The sequence below is a fragment of the Acinonyx jubatus genome, chromosome B3, assembly GCF_027475565.1.
Source record: "Acinonyx jubatus isolate Ajub_Pintada_27869175 chromosome B3, VMU_Ajub_asm_v1.0, whole genome shotgun sequence".
Classification (NCBI taxonomy): Eukaryota; Metazoa; Chordata; class Mammalia; order Carnivora; family Felidae; genus Acinonyx; species Acinonyx jubatus.
In genome coordinates this window covers 89,457,380-89,469,406 of record NC_069386.1, presented here as the reverse complement: position 1 = coordinate 89,469,406, position 12,027 = coordinate 89,457,380, and positions in this window count along the sequence as shown.

The window sequence follows — 12,027 nt, the reverse complement described above, 5'->3', positions numbered from 1 at the left end:
GAAAGGAGTGGCATTGTACAGTGAGTAAATTGGGATTTTTGATAAATAATATTGGGACAAGTAGTTATCCATAGTTTAAAAAATGAAAATGAATCAATTCTAAGGATATAAAAAAATTTACATTTGAGAGAAAAGCTGTAAATAATTTAGATGTTATTATGGAATAATATCTTCCTAACTTTAGGATAGAAAATTATTTATTTTAATTTAAATAGAATTAATAGAAAATAAACTCCATAGACTTTAAGTGTTCAATATGTTCTGACCATCATATATACCTGTGTAATTGTTACAATCAAAGTATAGAATATTTTCATCATTGCAGAAAGTTCTCTTGGGCTCACCAATTCCCAGTACCTACACTGATTAGCAGCCACTTTCTGGTGTAAATCATTATAGATTAGTTTAGGCTTTTCTTGAGTTTAACATAAGTGGAATCATAAATTATATAATTATATGCATCCAGCTTATCTTGTAGCAGCTATTTATTCTTTCTTATTGTTGGGTAATATTCCATCATACAAACATACCATGATTTAGCAATCCATTCTCCTTCTACAATCCAACTTCTTCTACAATTCTTTTGTGAACAAATATTTTTATTTCTCTTGGGTAAAACTAGGAATAAATTGAAGGGTCAAAGTGTAGATGCTTGTATAAATTGACTACATTAAGCAGTTTTCCAAAATGAATGACAACTTTATACTCCCATTAACAATATATTAAAGGCCCAGGTATTTTTAAAAACTTGTAAAAACTTAGTATTAGTATTTTTTTTTAATTTTGGCCTTTTTTATTAGTTTATAACTACCTCTTATTTTAATTTTAACTTACATTTACCTGGCAGCATTATTGCATTGCGCATCAGATTAATATCCTCTTATGAGATGTATAAAATCTGTGCTTATCTTTTTCTTATGAATTTACAGGGGTTTTTTATATAATCTGACACTAGATTTTTGAAAGATACATGTATTGCAAGTATGAGACATTCCTTTGCATTTTCTCATCTGTGTTATTTCATGTCTATATAATGGTTATTGTAAAATATCTGTCCGATAATTTCTAAATTTGGCCCATCTCTAAATGTCCTGCTATTGACTCTTCTCTGAATTGTGGTGTATGTTTTCTTGTTTTCTTTTAGGTGTTTTGTAATCTTTGATTATATAATGGACATTTATTATAAAAATAACAGTAGAAAACAGTGTGAATAATATTTACCTCCACAAAAGAGTATACATTTTTTTCTCTTAGGTCAGTATAGTGGGAGCTGAATCCCAAGGATCTGTAGATAAACTAAATATGGAAGTTGCTTATGCTTTAGTTTTATTTAGCTCATCACTGGATTAAATTTTTTGAACATGGAATCTACTTTCCTGTGACTAGTTCCTGGTATTGGAGCACTTCTCTAATCCCAGTGTTCTGTTTTATAACTTAACTTCTGGAACTATTACTGATCTCTCCTTCTATGAATATTGGTTACTAAGTTTTGAGGATGCTATGGGGTTTTTCTGCTCCTGACTTGCAATCTCCATTGTCTGTGCATTGAAATACTTTGTTCAGCTCTGTTGTATCTACTCAACCTTTGCAAGCCAGCTGTCCTATACTTTATCAAGACCATGAATGTCTCATATGTTTTCCTTCACAACCTTCCCACCCTGCAGGTTTTGAAGGACTTGTGAGAAATCTTAGTTGGCTCAGGAGATAGATTGCTTTAGTTTTTACTTTTTGTCCACACCACTTGAGATAAAGTTGGTGACTTGCCACAGAATTACTCTGTGTGTGGGATCTCTCCACATTTTCTGAGGTTTGGTTTATTTAGGGTTCATGGTGTATTCACTTTTTTTTAAACGGGTTTCCAAATTCTGATGTTTAATGTATCTAGTTTATTATTTATTTTTCAAAATTATATTTGTTGCATTTTTCTTTTTATTATTCTATGAACTATACATGTACAGGTTAAATTCTATATGAAATAAATATTTCATATTATAAAATGGATAAAGGAATTTATAACTAAGGCAATTGTTAACTAGATATTCATTAGCTGCACAAATATTAAATAATTACAGTGTTCAGAGGCAATCCTACTCCAAAAAAAAAAAAAAAAAAGGAATTCAGTGTTTTTACAGTTGTAGACTTAGTAAAACATATCAAGTCCTTTCAAGTACTCTGCCATTACATTCTTACATTCTATTTCTTCATAACTTGAACCAACCGACATCTATCTGAGGATCCATCAATAATGCACTATATAAAATCAAGTAATTTACTTAGATAAAAGGCCTATAAGAAGTTTTAAACCAAAGAATAAAAATTCGCCATCAAGAAATTTTCAGTAGTAATTAGTTATAAATTTAAAACACTTTTTTAAAGTTGTACTTTCTCACTTGTACTCCTAAAACTGTAAAACACTGATGAAAGACACTGAAAACCACACACAAAAAATGGCAACATTCCATGTTTATGGATTTCAAGAACAAATATTGTTAAAATGTCTATATTATCCAAAGCAATCAACACATTTAATGCAATCATGATGGAAATACTGGCATCATTTTTCACAGAACTGGAAAAAGCAATTCTTTATTTTTATTTTTTTTAAATATTTATTTTTTGGGAGAGAGAGAGACAGAGCATGAGCAGGGGAGGGACAGAGAGAGAGGGAGACACAGAATCTGAAGCAGGCTCCAGGCTCTGAACTGTCAACAGAGAGCCTGACGCAGGGCTCAAACTCACGGACCACAAGGTCATGACCTGATCTGAAGTCAGACGCTTAACCATCTGAGCCACCCAGGAGCCTCAGAAAAAAAAAAAAAAATTCTAAGCTGTTTATGGAACCACAAAGCATTCCTAATAGACAAAGCTATCTTGAAAAAGAAAAACAAAGCTGGAGACACCACAATTCTGAACTTCAAGTTGTATTACAAAGCTGTAGTGATCAAAACAGTATGGTACTGGCACAAAAATAAACACACAGATTAATACAACAAAATAGAAAACCCAGAAATAAACCCACAGCTACATGTTCAATTAATCTTTGACAAAGAAGGAAAAACATACAATGGAAAAGGACAGTCTCTTCAACAAATGGTGTTGGGAAAGTGGAGAGTGACATGAAAAAGAATGAAACTACCATTTTATTACACCATACACGCATATATCAAAATGAATTAAAGATCTAAATGTGAGACCTCAAACATCAAAATCCTAGGGGAGAACACAGGCAGTAATTTCTTTGACATTGGTTTTAGCAACTTCTTTCTATATAGGTCACTTCAGGCAAGTGAAACAAAAGCAAAAATAAACTATTGGGACCATATCAAAATAAAAAAGCTTCTGCAAGGTGAAGGAAATAATCAACAAATCTCAAAGGCAACCTGAAGAATGGAAGAAGATATTTGCAAATGACATATCTGATAAAGGGTTAGTATACAAAATATATAAAGAACCTACCCAACTCAACATGCAAAACACAAATAATCCAATTTAAAAATGGGCAGAAGACATGAATAGACATTTCTTCAAAGACATCCAGATACTAACAGACACATTAAAAAGATGTCTATCATCACTAACCATCAAGGAAATGCAAATCAAAACTACAATACGATATCACTTCACACTTGTCAGAATGGCCAAAATCAACAACACAGAAACAACAGGTATTGGTAAGGATGTGGAGAAAAGGGGACCCTCTTGTACTTGTTAGGAATGCAAACTGGTGAAGCCACTGTAGAAAACAGCATGGAGCTTCCTCAATAAGTTAATATAACTACCCTACCATCCAGCAATTGTATAAGAATACAAAAATACTAACTCAAAGGGATACATGCCCCCCCCAATGTTTATATCAGCATTATCTACAATAGCCAAATTATGGAAAGGGCCCAAATGTCCACTGACTGATGAATGGATAAAGAAAAGGTGGTATACATATAGATAATGGAATATTACCCACCCATAAAAAACAAAAATTTTGCCTTTTGCAAAGGCATGGTTGAAGCCAGAGGGTATAATCCTAAGTGAAACAAGTCAGTAAGTCAGTGAGAGAAAAACAAATACCATATGATTTCACTTCTATGTGGAATTTAAGAACAAAACACAAGAGCAAGGGAAAAAAATAAACAAAACAAAACAAAACAAAAAAAGAAACCAAGAAACAGACTTTTAACTTAAGAGAACAAACTGACGGTTACCAGACGTGGCAGGATGGGTTAAATAGGTGATAAGCACCAGGTGATGTATGGAAGTGTTGAATCACTATATTGTACACCTGAAACTAACATAACACTGTATATTAACTAACTGGAATTAAACTAAAAACTTGAGAAATAGTTTGTGCTTTCTCCTTTTCTTAAGATCCAGGATTCTATTAAATGCTACTGATATTCCATCACTTTGGATCATTCTTTTTGCCAAATTTTCTCTCATAAATACAGGAATTTACACTGACTCCATTGTAGTTGTTGAGATTCTTCATACACAAAATACATTTATTAATGCTAAGTTCCTTCTTGTTTTACTTCTCATAATCAACTACTACTAGATTCCTTATTCTACTGAGTCCTTGCCTTTGTTACCAGCTTTGCTTGCTTAATGTTAACTGCTTGACTAACCACACCCAAGTTGTGTTGTACTTTCTTTTTAGAACGTGAAGAATGGTTATACTTTCCATGTCATGCTATTAAAGTCTTCTCATGATACAGAGTTAGTCAAAGTTTAAGTCCTTATTTCTGTCACCAATATTCTTAGAGGTAAATATCCTTGCCTTTTACTCATTTCCTAGTAATGAATCTTATTATATTTAGTTTTGTTGCCAGTGATTTGGTAGGTTTCTCTTCAATAATTTTAAAATTTCTATCCTAAGTGGTTGTTTATAGGAAGAAATTTTATTTTTATTTTTAGGGGCTTATACCATTTCATTTATCCCTGGAAATATAAATATACCACTGAAAATGCAAGACAAGCTTGTCTACCTTGTCTAGGTGCCATACTAATGAGTAAAGTTGATTTTCTATGTATGGAAGGATGAATAGATTCTGCTGGCTTTCAAAAGGAGCATATCTATCAACCAAAACAATTTAAATTCTATGTATTTCTACCTTATGTGTAACATGGCAGGAAAAGGGAAAATAATATCCATTGAGGGATATTCACATTACTCCCATGTGAAAGTCATTAGTAAAAGTCTCTTGAGAGTCATCTCCTTCTGTCCTTGCAAAAAATAGTGTGTACATTTTACAGTGATTTACTACATGCAAAGGTAAAACATACATAATATTAAGCAAATTCTATTTAAATTATATAATAATTTGGCTAGAAATAGAGTGGCTAATAATTTGCAATGTTTCTTGGCCCGGTTTCAACAAGCAGACTTGGAGCCACAGTTGTCAATGTGATGCTTATCAAAGGCAATGCAGCTCAAAACTTTCTGGAAGATCAAAAATAGTCGACATTAAAATTTAATATGCTATCCTCCATATTTGCATTATAAGTCTGAATTCTCCTTTTCTCACATGTAAGCTGGTCATTTTAATACTACCTTATAAAAGAAGACAAGATGTTTCCACTTTTTGTCACATCATTTACATTTACCACTTCAAAGGCTGGCAAAAGCCAGGATCTAGCCAGTTAGAATCATCTCAAATCTCTCCTTCCTCAGTGTTTCCAGAAAGAATCAACACCCTATCATTCTTTTAACATTCTTTAAAAGAAATAATAATGCTGGTTTATGCTGCCAATACAAGTAATGTATCATTGAATACTGACAATATTTTTCTAGACCATACTACTCAATTTCAAGATATTCATTAAAAACCGAAAGTTGGAAACCAGATATCTAGATTTAGATGCTATTGTTTAATCTGCTCAGTTTGATGACATATAAAATCTGTCTGGAGATTAAGCCATTAGAATTAATGCAAAAGGTGTTGATAACTCTTTAAGATGAATAAAGGGCCTTTAGAAGATGGAGGAAACTTTTCAACTGAAAAATGTTATTATAAAAAGTCAAAAATTTTGCCCCTGAATGTAATATGTGACAATTTGTATTTATATCTGATTTTATGTATCTTTTTTAAAAGTTGGATCCACAGCTGTGTAAGTATATAGATGTATAATCCAAATAGTAATACAACCTGCCCACATGAGGCCTGATTAGGCTATTCAGACTAGTTTACACAAAAACGATGTAAAGGAAATTTATGTGTACAAATGACACTTGACTAAATGATTAGTTCTCTGGAAGGTCCATCATAGAAAGGACATGTACATCTTCAACAGTTACTGCTATTTTAAAAATCAAATGTGATAAGCTAAATGAGAAATTTCTTTTAAATATTGTGATTTTTTAAAATATTCTTGATGTCTACTAATTAATCCACTGTTTCTTCTATTCAAAAATGACTTAGATTTCCAAGATATATTGGTAGTATTTTGTTTCATTTTTAGCACTCCCTAGAAACTATCCCTAACATAATGTTTCCAATTGTTTACATAATTGAAGCCCTCTCATAAGTGGCTCTGTTTAAATATCTCCAAATTGTGCTAGATTGTACACTTAATTTAGTTGCCAAAGTATGATCTTTGGAAAACCATAACTCTATAATTGATAATAATTACTACAGTAAACACTCAAACTGCAAGCTATACAGGTTTTAAAACACATATGCACCTTGATAAAAACCCTCAAGGAAGTAGGGATAGAAGGATAATACCTCGAGATCCTAAAAGCCATATATGAACGACCCAACGCTAATATCATCCTCAATGGGGAAAAACGGAGAGCTTTCCCCCTAAGGTCAGGAATGAGACAGGGATGTTCACTCTCACCACTGTTATTCAACATAGTATTGGAAGTCTTAGCCTCTGCAATCAGACAACACAAAGAAATAAAAGGCATCCAAATCAGCCAGGAGATCAAACTTTCACTCTTTGCAGATGACATGATACTTTATATGGAAAACCCAAAAGATTCCACCGAAAATTGCTAGAGTTGATTCATGAAGTCAGCAAAGTTGCAGGATATAAAATGAACGCACAGAAATCGGTTGCATTCCTATACGCCAACACCGAAGTGACAGAAAGAGAAATCAAGGAATCGATCCCATTTACAGTTGCAATGAAAACCATAAAATACCTAGGAATAAATCTAACCAAAGAGGTGAAAAATCTATATGCTGGAAACTATAGAAAGCTTATGAAAGAAATTGAAGAAGACACAAAAAAATGGAAAAAGATTCTATGCTCCTGGATAGGAAGAACAAATATTGTTAAAATGTCAATACTACCCAAAGCAATCTACATATTCAATGCAATCCCTAACAAAATAACACCAGCATTCTTCACAGAGCTAGAAAAAACAATCCTAAAATTTGTATGGAACCAGAAAAGACCCTGAATAGCCAAAGCAATCTTGAAAAAGAAAACCAAAGTAGGAGGCATCAAAATCCCAGACTTAAAGCTGTACTACAAAGCTGTAACTATCATGACAGCATGGTACTGGCACAAGAACAGACACTCAGATCAATGGAACAGAATAGAGAGACTGGAAATGGACCCACAAATGTATGGCCAACTAATCTTTGAAAAAGCAGGAAAAAATATCCAATGGAATAAAGACAGTCTCTTCAGCAAGTGGTGCTGGGAAAACTGGACAGTGACATGCAGAAGAATGAACCTGGACCACTTTTTACACCATACACAAAAATAAACTCAAAATGGATGAAAGAACTCAATGTAAGACAGGAATCCATCAAAATCCTTGAGAAAGAGGGAGAAACCTCTTTGATCTTGCCCGCAGCAACTTCTTACTCAACACATCTCTGGAGGCAAGGGAAACAAAAGCAAAAATGAACTACTGGGACCTAATCAAAATGAAAAGCTTCTGCACAGCAAAGTAAATAATCATCAAAACTAAAAGGCAACAGACAGAATGGGAGAAAATATTTGCAAACAACGTATCAGATAAAGGGTTAGTATCCAAAATCTATAAAGAACTTATCAAACGCAACACCCAAAAAACAAAGAATCTAGTGAAGAAATGGGCAAAAGACATGAATAGACGCTTCCCTAAAGAAGACATACGGATGGCCACCTGACACATGAAAAAATGCTCAACATCACACATCATCAGGTAAATACAAATCAAAACCACAATGAGATACCACTTCACACCTGTCAGAATGGCTAACATGAACAACTCAGGCAACAACAGATGTTGGCAAGGATGTGGAGAAAGAGGATCTCTTTTGCATTGTTGGTGGGAATGCAAGCTGGTGCAGCCACTCTGGAAAACAGTATGGAGGTTCCTCAAAAAACTAAAAATAGAACTACCCTACGACTCGTTAATTGCACTACTAGGCATTTATTCAGGGGATACAGGGGTGCTGTTTCGAAGGGACACATGCACCCCCATGTTTATAGCAGCACTATCAACAATAGCCAAAGTATGAAAAGAGCCCAAATGTCCATCGATGGATGAATGGATAAAGAAGATGGGGTATATATATCCAATGGAGTATTCCTTGGCAATCAAAAAGAATGAAATTTTGCCATTTGCAACTTTGTGGATGGAACTGGAGGGAATTATGCTAAGTGAAATTAGTCAGTCAGAGAAGGACAAAAATCATATGATTTCACTCATAGGAGGACTTTAGGAGACAAAACAGATGAACATAAGGGAAGGGAAACAAAAATAATATAAAAACAGGGAGGGGACAAAACAGAAGAGACTCAAAAATATGGAGAACTGAAAGTTACTGAAGGGGTTGTGAGAGGGGAGAAGGGCTAAACGGATAAGGGGCACTAAGTAATCTACTCCTGAAATCATTGCTGCACTATATGCTAACTAATTTGGATGTAAATTTTAAAAAATAAAAAATAAAATAAAATAAATTATATTAATAAACATATTAACATAAAAAAACACATATGCACCTTGAACTGATTAAGTCAGTATTGCCAACCTTTCGGTGGTGGTGTTGCAGATGATAATTATGCGCACTCTGTACTGAGAATCATCTCCTGGCACCACTTCTCATTTTCAAACATATTTTCACTGAGAGCCTTTTTATACTTTACTAGTCCTCTTTTAGAACTAAAGATCCCCAGGAAGAACATTACAACTTAACCTATTACTGCAAAAGCAGAGGTCTGTTTTTATCTCTCCAGCCCCATCCCAGTTCTCCTGAACAGAGGAAAAAATCCTAACATAACGGCCCCTTGAACATGTGGTGGGGCCAGTGCATGTTTAAAGTTCCCATATTTATCTCTCCATAGATGCTCTTTGCTCTTTCTTCTTTTTGCTTCCTTGCATCCTCTCTATGTACCCACTTTATGACTTGCTCATCAATGGTTTCAGTTTCTAACCCAGCTGATGGTGGGGTAAATTTGGCTAATGAAGAGTATATGGTCTCACTTAGACTGTGACCCATGTTGTTTGGCCCAATTCAACGTTTAGCACTGACGAATCTGTCACTGAAGCACTTTTTCCTTTAGTTCTTATTCCTTACATGTAAAGGCCTCAGGAAAATAATTGATCAAGGTGTTTTTTTGTTTTGATTTTTGGTAGAAAACAACGACTACCACATGCTTCACATTTTTTCCCTCAAGTCCTCTCATGATGCCTCTGCTGGTAGAAACCACGCTGATGCTTTCTTTTCTAGAGAGTCTAAGAAAAACATTTTTTTTCCTCCATTCCCTGTTGTATGGGATGACAAGCGAGACTCAGATTTGAATTTGCAAGGAATATGCCAATGTGCAAAAAGTTTTTTCATGGGCCAAGCAAGACACAGATAATCTGTGTTCCTTTACTAAATACACTTTTAAAATCCCACTTATAGCCTTACTTCATTAATATCATCTTTCAACATATGGACAGCACTTGGGACCAACCTCTATTCTTATTTATCCCACTGTGAAATGTATTCCTGGTCATATAGTGAAACATGATGAAAATAATCCTCAGTTATGTTGTGAGATGCAAGTACATTAAATTACAGGTGGGTATTTTTAGTGAATAGAGGAAAATAAGAGTTCTTATATAAAAATCTACATCATTTTCATTGAAAAATATGGGAAATAAAATTCTTAATTAACATGTAATTTTTAAAGCAAGGAGTAAACAGGAAAATGAGCAAAAGTGTTCCAAAGCTCTCATCTTAGAGCTGGAATATTTCCTTAAAGAAAAATACTGTTTTGCAGTTAAAATAGCAAAGCTTGCCATATAAATGGAAACTTAAGACTGACTCCATGAGAGAAGCCAAAGCTTAGAACAGTAGGACTGTTCAGTCTTTGAGACTAGTTGTTTTGATCTAACATCATTCTTTTTAATTCAGTATCAATTAAAATACTTGTCTACACTATGGTCATATTTAAATAGAGCTAGCAGGGGCGCCTGGGTGGCTCAGTCGGTTAAGTGGCCAACTTTGGCTCAGGTTATGATCTCACAGTTTATGACTTTGAGCCCCGCGTCGGGCTCTGTGCTGACAGCTCAGAGCCTGGAGCCTGTTTCAGATTCTGTGTCTCCCTGTCTCTGACCCTCCCCCGTTCATGCTCTGTCTATATCTCAAAAATAAATAAACGTTAAAAAAATTAAAAAAAAATAAAAAAATAAATAGAGCTAGCAATGAAAACTTTTAAAAGTCTTATTTTAATAGACTTTAAAATAAGTCTATTTTACTAGACTTATCTTAAAAATTGGGATAGGAAAGAGGGGTATTCTCCCATTCATTGTAGATAATGGAGAGGTATGAGTACCTAGAGAGAATGAAAGGAGAAGAATAAGAATACATTGAGAGGATATTTTGAACAAACTCCAAAGGGGATTGGAATAAAGAAATCAGTTGGGGCACCTGGGTGCCTCAGTCGGCTAAGTGTCTGACTTTGGCTCAGGTCATGATCTCACAGTTTGTGGGTTCAAGCCCCACATCAGGCTCTGTGCTAACAGCTCAGAGCCTGGAGCCCACTTTAGGTTCTGTGTCTCCCTCTCTGTGCCCCTCTCCTGCTCGCATTCTTTGTATGTGTATGTCTCTCTCTCTCGCTCAAAAATAAGTTAACTTTTTAAAAAATTTTTAAAAAAGAAAAAGAAAAAGAAATCATTGAGTGACAACCCTGAAATATGTAGGAAGGAAACCAATAATGAAAACAATTAAGCATAGTCTCTTTTACTGAAATAACTAATCTTATGGATAAATGGACATTTGAACATATTTGAAATACACACATAACAGACATATTTGAAATAAACATATGTAGAATTTTACCATGAAAGGCTTCCTAACATGCTGGCCATTATTTTCTTTCTTATACTATGCAGGTAGCTGAAGGTTGGTGACATTTATGGTCAGACATAGGCAGTCATTCATTCTAGCACTTGCATGAACCCAGATTTAAAAAGTAAACGTTATTTTTCTTTCCTCTCAATATTACATGTTTAGTTTAGAACTTCAAAATTATTGAGTATAATGGGGATGAGATGGGGGAAGTGTTCAGTGCAAGATTATGATTCATACTTTTTTTTTTGTTCCTCCAGCCAAATTCTATTACAAATGCTATAGCAACTACCTCCTTAACCCATGTTTTCCGGGGTCAATAAGAATTCTAAATTTAAAATTGATTAAAAAGTAAACAATTTACTTCCCCCATGATTACTATTCAATTGAGACCATAACCAGAGCAATGAGCTGCCTGACTTTGGGATGACATAACTTTCCTATATCTGAAAGTGATCTAAAAAGAGGAATGACATTACTTTGAATGTAGGAATGTGATAAAGCTCATCATAGGGCAGCAATCAAAATGTCACATGTAATAAAGAGAAAGTCTCAATTTCAAGTTCCCACATCTGTGCAATCTGAAAAGAAAGCCCATTTTCCTCTCTCTCCTTGGCAACTCTCAAAATTTCAAACCACACAAGACCCAGGTCACAGCCCATGCTTTACCCCTAAACATAATGAAAACTGCAAAACCACCTACCTCCCCCTGACTTCATCATCCTGTCCTCACCTCACTCCATATCTTGTT